The following is an 11,109-nucleotide window of genomic DNA, read 5'->3' as shown; positions in this document are numbered from 1 at the left end:
CCTTTCAGATGTCTCAGATGTAAGTCAACCACATATTGCAAACGAAAGTGTGCGTGTGTGTGTGTGTGTGTGTGTGTGTGTGTGTCTGTGTGTGTGTATGTGCGTGTGTGTGAGCATCTTATGGGCGCTCAACGGCGAGGTCATCAGCGCCCTTACACTGAATAAAAGAAACGAACGTGGATATAAACTCTAAAATTCCAGAATGAGATTTTCACTCTGCAGCGGAGTGTGCGCTGATATGAAACTTCCTGGCAGATTAAAACTGTGTGCCCGACCGAGACTCGAACTCGGGACCTTTGCCTTTCGCGGGCAAGTGCTCTCCGAGTCTCGGTCGGGCACACAGTTTTAATCTGCCAGGAAGTTTCATATCAGCGCACACTCCGCTGCAGAGTGAAAATCTCATTCTGGAAACATCCCCCAGGCTGTGGCTAAGCCATGTCTCTGCAGTATCCTTTCTTTCAGGAGTGCTAGTTCTGCAAGTTTCGCAGGAGAGCTTCTATAAAGTTTGGAAGGTAGGAGACGAGGTACTGGCAGAAGTAAAGCTGTGAGCACCGGTCGTGAGTCGTGCTTCGGTAGCTCAGTTGGTAGAGCACTTGCCCGCGTAAGGCAAAGGTCCCGAGTTCGAGTCTCGGGGCCGGCCGAAGTGGCCGTGCGGTTAAAGGCGCTGCAGTCTGGAACCGCAAGACCGCTACGGTCGCAGGTTCGAATCCTGCCTCGGGCATGGATGTTTGTGATGTCCTTTAGTTAGGTTTAACTAGTTCTAAGTTCCAGGGGACTAACGACCTCAGCAGTTGAGTCCCATAGTGCTCAGAGCCATTTGAACCATTTTTTCGAGTCTCGGTCGGGCACACAGTTTTAATCTGCCAGGAAGTTTCAATTCTAAAATTGTTGCTCGCTCAGGCACTCGAAATGACCACACTGTCACTCTATCTCTCATACGCCAAAACAACTTAGAAAGAGGAAAAGTAGCTATGCATGAAATCAAAACACAAAGAAAACAAAACATAGAAGAATTCTTAAAAAAAGCACGGGAAATGTGACTGGCTGACCTCTTACAAAAACTTGGGTGAGCCAGTCACCCTGTTAACAAATGAAAACCATCTCCCTATAATCTTGGGAAAAATGTTGGACACCATTCTTTTCAAAAAATGTTCAAATGTGTGTGAAATCTGATGGGACTTAACTGCTAAGGTCATCAGTCCCTAAGCTTACACACTAATTAACCTAAGGTGTCCTAAGCACAAATACACACACCCTTGCCCGAGGGAGGACTCGAACCTCCGCCGGGACCAGCCACACAGTCCATGACTGTAGCGCTTTAGACCGCACATTCTTTTAACTTTACTTAAAACAGAGGGCAGATCTGTCAGAAAATCCACCGTAGCGCAATAAAATGTGGCGCAAAGTGGTCGGCACGCCACAAGAATCATACACCGGAGGGTCCTGTCGCCGGAGCAAGCGCCGAGGTCCTAGAGTGGAAGGCTGACCAATGCCAAGTTTGCACAGAGCTGTCACTGACGCAAACTGCAAATAGACATAACAGTTATTCCTAAAATGCACCAGTGTGTCCCGTCCACCTACGGAACGGGTGCGGCAGATGTGCTGCCTTTTAACTTAACTTGGGCACCTACACTTCGTACTGATTTTAGCTGCATCTGAATATGTGGCACAGTCCCCCGAAACCAGGTTGTGCAAGGTTTCGGTAGTAAATTTTATGTCCAGTTTTAGCTGAAGTTTCAATTACGAACAATTCTTGGTAAAGATCCGAATGAGAGAAGGGTAAGATTCCGGCAGAAATGAAGCGTATTAGTCTGTTTTCTACGATGGTATGTGGTGGTTTCCAGCTGTCGCTAATAAGACTAATAATAGCCACTAACTGTCTAGTGAAGTACGCTTCCGTGTCAGGCAAAAAGGGTAGTGGAGTTTTTGGCAGGGTACTGACGAACATCCGGCACGCCAGATGGCTACTGCCTCGCTTCCGCACAGCCGCAGTTTATCACAAACGGTACAAAAACATTCGGAACGGGTGCCGCTGGTGCAAAACGGCAACGGCCGAACATGTAGGGCGTGAATACCGAGCGACGCACAGAGGCCACACGCGCTCGAAGCATAAGCGAGTATGCATATTTATGGTCGCAACGAGATTCCGTTCTGACGCTGAGCGACAGGCGCCGCTGGTGAATATGTATTCCGCCTCGCGTGCCGATTTCAGCTACATGCGTTGCTCCTGTCCTGCTCCCGTCGTTACTGAACGCACCAAATGCGAAGAATGTAGGATTTCTCTGACGTAAAAGTGTCCGGTACGAATGGAACAATGCTGCCTAAATGATTTCGTTTGGTAAACTAGCATATCTACAGAGACATAGTTCTTTGGTACACTGTCTAATAGTCCACTGTAGGACAATGTGTAGTCGCTTTTCCTCGAGTGCACTTGCGATAAAATTAGGTCAGTGGGTCGTTTGAATCGACAGAGGACAGTCAGAGTTTTGAGTAATGGTGTGAACGTTTGTTGCTTAGTTGTGAACTTAAAACGTGAAATTAATGTAGACAACGATTAAGACAGTGGAAATAAGGAGAGAGGCAGAATATTGATGCCTGAGTGAAGACACATACGATGTGGAGTTATTAAAAAAGTAGTAACTTGGTTAAAAACAGCTCATTGGGTTAAAGTTAGCAATCATGTGTGAATAACGAGGAATGGTGATGGTCTTAACTAACTGTTCGTGCTTTTCATTCATTCAGGCAGTGATTCATCCATTCACACACTGTGTCCCGTAAATTCCATCTAAATCCCATCGTGAAGGAGAGCTTTTACGGTTGTGAAATGAGACCAATTAACATCAACAGGCAGAAGCAAACACTGCTGAATACTTCTGTAAAGTGCGTGAACAATAATAACTGGTGCTAGTCTCCTAAAACTAATAATAACGACAATTACATCTAGATTACTCTATACCCAGACTTGGCTGGGTATGTATTTATTCCAATTCTATTAAGGCCAACTCCCCCAGGCCCCTCCCATTTCTTCCTTCCCCTCTCTCTCCACCTCCTTCTCCTACACTCTCCATCTCCTCCACCTATCGCTCTCTACCCATCTCCTGTCCCCTTTCTGTTCATCTCCTTCTCTGCCATCTATCTGCCCACCTCCTCCACCCCAAATCTCTTTCCATCACTCCCTTTCCCACCCTCTGTCAATCTGCCAGTTCCTCTCTCTCTCTCTTTGCGTCTGCTCCTCTCCCTTCTCGCTGTCCTTTTTCTCCTGCCCCCTCTGGCCATCTGACTCCTCCCCCTGTCATTTTCCCCCTCTCTGTCCACCTCCTCACACTCTTTCTGCCCATCTCTTCCTCTTTCTTTTCTCAGTTCATCTCGTTCTCCCTTCTTTCTGTCCATATCCTCTTCCCTTTCTCAATTTCCTCCCGCCCAATTCTCTGTCTATCTTCACCTCCCGCCTTTTTCTGTCCATCTCCTGCTTTTTCTTTCTCTGACCATCTGGTTCAATGTCCTTTCTCTATCCATCTCCTCCTCATCCGTTTCTCCACCTATTTTCTTCTGCCCTCTCTATGTTTGTCACCTCATACCCGTATCTGTGTCCATTTCCTCCTTCACCTCTCTGCTCATCTCTTCCACCCACTCTGGGGCTCACCCCATCAGAGTTATCACCCCCACTCCAACAGGAGTTTTCTGGATCCTACCCCCATAGTATTTCTTTCCAGACGGTGAGTAATACGTGAATCAAATTTGCTTGGATCCAGAGGTTTAGAAGTTCCTCTTTACTCAACGGCTGTATCCAAATACGCACATGCCACATATATTTCATTAGTATTTAACATATTTCACACATACAGGTGCACATATTTCACCTGTATCTCTAGTGAATTTCGTCCTGCAGTTTCGTTTTCACTCTGCTCAATGTTCATGATGTCATATTTCCTAAACTATGTGTCATTCAATAACTTATTAATACAGGAACATTCAGTGGTACATGTGAATACCATCTGAAAAATTGATTCGAACAGAGTTGTTAGCAGAGAAGTAATAAATTAAAAGTTCATGCCTGACGCGGCAGTTTTACTGCACGAACAGCGAAAATGTAGTAAGCGATAAACTTTTTTCCTTTCATCCTATTGTTTGTGTCCTTGTGTGTGTGGAGCGGGAGCGGTTGGGGGGGGGGGGGACAGGACAGGAACAGAGAGAAAAAAGTCTCGCTAAGGTTCCAAAGTGCTTGTAAAGTATTTTGCAAGTCACTAAGTGTTCTCTTTGTCAAGTACCGAATCATTATAGTATCGCTATTTAGGGGTTGTGACTTAGCTTCTTTTTCACCTCCACCTCAACCCCCACCCCCTTCAGAACAGTTCTTACCCCAACAGTGGTTCTTTGCAGACAGTGATATATGCACGAAGTTCGGCGAAAATCGTTCCCACTTTTATAACGTGTAAGGCTGTCAGGACGAAAAGAGCTACTTTGGGGAGAACCATTGCTACTCCTCCTATTCTACTCAACTAATATTTCCATTTCACAGCTCTCCCCCCCCCACCCCCCCCCCCCCCCCTTGTACCCCTGTCGGAGGTTCGAGACCTCCCTCGGGCATGGGCGTGTGTGTTGTCCTTGGCGCAAGTTACTTAGATAGTTTGAGTAGTGTTGTAAGCTTATTGACCGATGACCTCAGTAGTATGGTGCCTTAGAACTTACGACAAATTTCCAAAAAAAAAAAAAAAAGGGAAGAAAAAAAAGACACAATGACAACAAGAAGAGGCAGGATGATACAAACTGTGTTAAGACGTCAAGTAATCAGTTCTATGTTACTAGGGGTGGCTGTAGAGCAGGCAAGGGCAACCATTGGAGACTCAAGAGCCTACGGCGCACACTTGCTCAAGCTAGTGTGCCGCCTTGTCACGTGATGCGGCAGCAGAGTTCCTAGTGTATATAGTCAAAACTATAGCGCCCGTGACGTTAAGGTTTAGAAGGTAACGCACTGATATGAATAGTACCCCATCTAGAGAGACCGCACCAAAAGACTTTGCCTCAAAAGATCCGTTTTCGAGAGTACATTCGTTTTCTGTTCACCACATGTTCACATGTTTACACTCATTGACGCATCGTGAACATTGTTCTTTAATTAAAACGTTTTACAAAAGCTGTCTTCAAAACTTTCGTTGCAAACTTCTGCAACGCCGTCGCCAAAGAAATAATATTCACAAGGTGCAATAAATGTAAACATCTGTAAATGGGATACCAGCCATATTGAAATTTCTTCGTGGAAAAATGAACACCTGTAAAAGCAACTGATTAAAGCTGTTTGATACTAAATCACCTTCTGTTTCAACAATTTGAAGGTTATATAACATCCACAGAAGGAATAGTAAAACAAATTACCGAAATAAGATAGTCAAACCACTGGACAAGTACATAGGTGTAACTGCGATTTTTGGTAACAAGCAGATACTCTGAGTGTCTGAAATTTAATGTGTTCTTATCTGCAAATATTATTAGCAAGCAATTTTTAAAGATTTCTCCAAAACTGTTTTTATGACTGATCACATAGGCATGGGTTGTTTCTGTAACATTCAATATATTAAACTATCATTTCACTATATATTCTGAAACGTTTTGTTGAACACATTGGGCATTCTCTCCTTTAGGATGACAATGCAGGACCACACACGACAAAAGTGACATCTCTTACAGTCCGACGCGTTGCGTTCACTGCCATCGATAGATCTCTAAACAGATTCGACTTAGCCCCATCGTATTTTCATCTGTTTTCAAAACTTACAGAACACTTTCAAGGATTCACTTTGACAATGTTGAAGCAGTGCAGGCAGAAGTGATGTTGTGGCTCCATCAACATAGTCAAACGTTCTACAGCGGTGGTTTCAACAAACTAGCTTCCTGTTGGTAGACATGAGTTCGCTGTCAGAATGAGTACGTTCATAAATAAACATGTAGACATGAGGAATAAAGATGCTGAATGTTAGTATCGTTTGTTTCTGTAAAAATTTTAAGAGATTCCTCATAAATAATTCGGAGATATTACTTTTCAGGACGTCCTCGTGTGTTAAGAACCGATATTCTAATCTCACACCTCTTTCATAATGGAGCAGATAGCAATTTCACTCTATTCTCAAGGTGTTACGTAGTCTTTTTGCGTATCTGTTGACATTTTCTTTGCGCCTTTCACTATTATTTATTACTGGACTCTTAGTGTCCTTCATATTCAGATATAGTGCCAGTTTAATCCAACATATTATCCTAATGACATCAGTTATCCAAAGTAGTTGCTTATTACTACTGCATATATTCATGAAAAGTAAACATGGAATGTAGGAAATGAAAAAAATTGTTCAAATGGCTCTGAGCACTATGGGACTTAACATCTGAGGTCATCAGTCCCCTAGAACTTAGAACTACTTAAACCTAACTAACCTAAGGACACCACACTCATCCATGCCGTAGGCAGGATTCGAACCTGCGACTGTCGCGGACGCGCGGTTCCAGACTGAAGCGCCTAGAACCGCTCGGCCACTTCGGCCGGCTAGGAAATGAAAGAAATGGGAAAAGATGGGTGGGGAATTGTGGAGGCTCGCCGTGCAGGGCATTATTGTAAAGCAGTGGCAAAAGCTGAAAATATATGTCTGACCGGATTTACCGTTTCTCATGAGCGGCTGACTTAATCACTTCGTCCATCAGAACACAGTCCCCAACTGACTCAGATTTCCAATTACTGCACACTGCGCTGCAGCGTCCCACGTCCGTCACACTCCTAATCGCACATCATGATTCCCATAGGAGTTTGGACGACGTATACAGAGTGTTCGAAAATTCTGTTACAAACTTCTAGGACTTGAAGAGGGGGGTGAGTACACAAGATAAGTAGGATTCGCAGTTACATATGTTGCAGCTCACTGAAACAGGGCATTTTTTCAGATAGAGTGAAATATGCTATTGTTAAACAGTCGCATGAGAGACGGGATTGGTCTGATGCTAAAAACTACTGCCCAAACACACTTCTGACAACATCCAGAATTCTTGAAAAAGATTATGTATTCAAGAGTAGCTTCACTTATCTGTACAAATTAATTACTAACATGTCAGTTTGGTTTTCCGAAAGCGTTTTCAACAGAAAATGCCGTATGTGCTTTAACTGGTCAAATATTAAATGCCCAGAATAACCGAACATCACCAGCTGCGATGTTTTGTCGTCTCTCTAAGGCTTTTGACTGTGTGAATTATGAAGTTCTTTTAGATAAGCTTGAATATTGTTGTGTGACTAGGACAGGGCACAAATGGTTTCATTCATAGGCCTATTTCACTGAAAGACTGCAGAAGGTTGAAATTAACAGTACAGATAGTCTGCAAAAGTCAGCAGAGTCCTCTAACTGTGGAGATATTAAGAGTGGTGTCCCACAGGGTTCTCTCTTGGGTCCCTTACTGTTGTTTGTTGTGGTGTTCAGTCCAGAGACTGGTTTGATGCAGCTCTCCATACTACTCTACCCTGTGCAAGCTTCTGCATCTCCCAGTACCTACTGCAACCTACATCATTCTGAATCTGTTTAGTGTATTCATCTCTTGGTCTCCCTCTACGATTTTTCCCCTCCACACAGCCCTCCAATACTAAGTTGGTGATCACTCGATGCCTCAGAACATGTCCTGCCAACCGATCCCTTCTTCTAGTCAAGTTGTGACACAAATTCCTCCCCAATTTTATTCAATACCTCTCCATTAGTTTCGTGATCTACCCATCTAAACTTCAGCATTCTTCTGTAGCACCACATTTCGAAAGCGCCTATTCTCTTCTTGTCTAAACTATTTATCGTCCACGTTTCACTTCCATACATGGTTACACTCCAGACAAATAGTTTTAGAAACGACTTCCTGACACATAAATCTATAATCGATGTTAACAAATTTCTCTTCTTCAGAAACGCTTTCCTTGCCATTGCATGTCTACATTTTATATCCTCTCTACGTCGACCGTCTTTAGTTTTTTTGCTCCCCAAATAGCAAAACTCATTTACTACTTTAAGCGTCTCATTTCCTACTCTAATTCCCTCAGCGTCACCCGAATTAATTCGAGTACATTCCATTATCTTCGTTTTGCTTTTGTTGATGTTCATCTTATATCCTCCTTTCATCACACTGTCCATTCCCTTATTATTCTTAATAAATATTAATGACTTGACACTCTATATTCATAGAGAAGTAAATCTAGTTCTCTTTGCCGATGATACAAGAATACAACAAATTAGAATTACCTGCAGAATTGTAAATAATGTCTTTCAGAAGATTATTAAGTGGTTATCTCCAAATGGATATGATTTAAATTTTGAGAAACGCAATACATGCAGAATTGTGCACAGTATAGCATTACACCATAGATAAATATCGAAATTGAAGAGAAGTCTGTCGCTAAGGTAGAATATTCAAAATTTCTGGGTGTGTGCCTTGATGAGAAATTGAACTGGAAGAGACGCATTGATGATCTGGTGAAACGTTTAGGGTCAGCTTGGAAGCTTGGCGGTTCCTCTTCGTCGAAATGTCTTTCGTCAGACTCGTCTAGGGTTGAAACGCACGTGTCGCATTACACGCCATAAATTAGACACTTGTGACCCTTTAGTTAAGTTGTCTGGCTGATGGAAACTTTTCGAAATTGTATGAAACATTCGAAATTAATATAACGTTTAATAACAGTAATAATAATATCGGGAGCTAAATTAACGCTCCATAAATGATGTAGGCCACACAGTTGCAACTGGTTAGAATAGTGTTTACTCGGGAAACAATCTAGTAGCGAAAGTGGTTGTACTTAGTGTTACTGTTACACTCGAGCGCATATCCATTTGACACAGTTCTATCATTCACAATCTCATCGAGAAATACAAGTCCAATACTCCACCTCGTTATCTAGGCGAGTTCACACCAGGCCCACAGCTACTCATAGCTCAGAGACTGTACCGTGATACAATACAACGAGAAATTTTCTAAGTCGTTTCGCTTCCCAGCTACCTAAAGACCGACTGTGGGCTTTCGCCTCTCAATTCGAACTGTCCCTTTGGTATCTAGACCAGAACTGTCCCTCGGCACGTTTCCGGCCGCGTCTACCGCATGCCGAACATCGTCGCTCAAATGACTAGTGCAGATCCCTTTCCTAAAGCCGACCATCTGATTGGCTGCGGCTTATTGTACGTTATTTTACGTTTTAACATTTTCAAATAATCAAAGCTTGACCACTTTCTAGTTGAAAATAAAGTAACGATAATATCCATTAAATAATAAATTATTTTACATAAAGCCAATACAATTTCCTTCTTAACTTTGAATGTCACAGCCAGTAGCCTTGCACCAATGTGCTTTCTGATAAATAAATAAAGAACAAAAGTGAGTATTATGCACTAAACGTTACAACAAATATTCTCTTACCTTATGATTCAATAACGTGTCATGCTGTCATCGTTCAATGTGTTCTGTGTGGACGAAATGATGATCTGATGCTTAACTGAAAATACTGATAATTTAAATTTATTATATCTTTTAAAACAAATAAAGTTACAGAGTTGATATTTATAACATTTGTCATTTTAATGATCCGCATTTTATATGAAATGTCGATCGTTATGATCGACCAAAGCGTTCAGATTTTAGCATTCAGATCTTTGATACAAAACTTGTTAATTTCATTTTAACGGTAAATCCTAAACTATTACCGATATGATCAATATTCAGGTTTTATTGGGATCACTATGAAAATTTAAGGAAGATGGTAGATTAAAATTACTGTGGCTTCATTCCCTGAATTACTAGGGAATTAAATAGTTTTCATAAATGTTATCCTTTACGGCCGAGCTTACGTCCGCCATATTCAACACTGCTAGCATCGCTGGGCACAAGCAGGTCCTACGGGGTTTTCCTGTGACGTAGGTTCTCGTCTGTCTCACTGGCTCACTACAGCGCTTAGGCCTGATCAGCCTGGCCTCATTCAGCACAATAGATGCCTGTGAATTTCCCCATCTCGTGGCGAATCTACGCTCTTTGTGGCACACGGTGCTGGACGACAGGATTCGTTAAATAGAACTACATATTTATCACAACCAACTGTCTGTTGAAATGCCGCAGAAATAACAATGACACTGCGCTCACTTTCACAGAACGCTTTCGTCACAACGATGTCTCCAGCGGCGCCACACGAATTCGGAGCCGATTCCCCCCCCCCCCCTCCCCCCCCCCCCCGCAAATTCTGTATTGCTCTGCATTTCAACGCCCTCGTTTTGAGGGAGCAAATTTGTTGAAATTGGAATCTGGTGTACAAAACAGAATACAAACACTTTTCGAAACCACCCAGGATCTGCACTGCTCATTTCCCCCAGAGGAATCGATACAAAACGATCAAATGTACACAGTAAACAACTGATTTACAACGTTTGTAAGATACTCGTAAATTCTTCAATGATTCTGACGCGTTATTCAAGTCCTATTAGAGACATGCGTTTCGTGACAGATTCCCAATCGACTTCACCGACAAATTAATATTTTCTTTAATTTACATAACTCCCTTAGACTCAAAACTAACAACATATATGAACAAATCTCAGCCCTCGTTTTTTCGTGCAGCGAAGCTGCGCACAGAAATTGTTACTCCATACTACAATAAATTATTCACCCAAATATTCTCAGATAAGTAGATAAACATGCATCTGTCTTCCTTGATAAGCATTACTAATTTCCATTTTCCAAATTTCTCCGACCACCATGCACCCAAACTGGCGTAACCATCGTTTATAATTTTGGAAACTACAACAGACATAAAACTACCCAAAAACTTAAGCCTAAATCCCTTATATACCCCCAAAAACCTAATTTATACACACACTGTGCACTGATTTTGGACTTGGTACCGTTCACCAAATACTCGAGTTCTCCCACCCCCTCCCAGCCTAATGTGCGTCTAAGCTATCTCTTTATAATCACACAGACCTTGTGCCAGAAAAATCATTATGCGTCGAAATAACAAACAAGTTACAATAAATCCTGAAATAAGACATTGCAAATTACCCCTCCAAATATTCTTACAACCTAAACACGGATACACTTATCTCTTAACCTACTTCCCATTTT

The 11,109-nt window shown here is 42.4% G+C and overlaps 1 non-coding gene across 1 annotated transcript; it reads left to right on the top strand.

Annotated features, from left to right (window-relative positions):
* Positions 1-566: 566 nt before the first annotated feature.
* Trnat-cgu (transfer RNA threonine (anticodon CGU)) lies at positions 567-646 on the top strand. Its single transcript has one exon. It is a non-coding gene; the product is annotated as a tRNA-Thr (tRNA).
* Positions 647-11,109: the final 10,463 nt, after the last annotated feature.

The sequence above is a fragment of the Schistocerca serialis genome, chromosome 8, assembly GCF_023864345.2.
Source record: "Schistocerca serialis cubense isolate TAMUIC-IGC-003099 chromosome 8, iqSchSeri2.2, whole genome shotgun sequence".
NCBI lineage: Eukaryota > Metazoa > Arthropoda > Insecta > Orthoptera > Acrididae > Schistocerca > Schistocerca serialis.
This window is presented reverse-complemented; position numbering and strand designations above follow the sequence as displayed.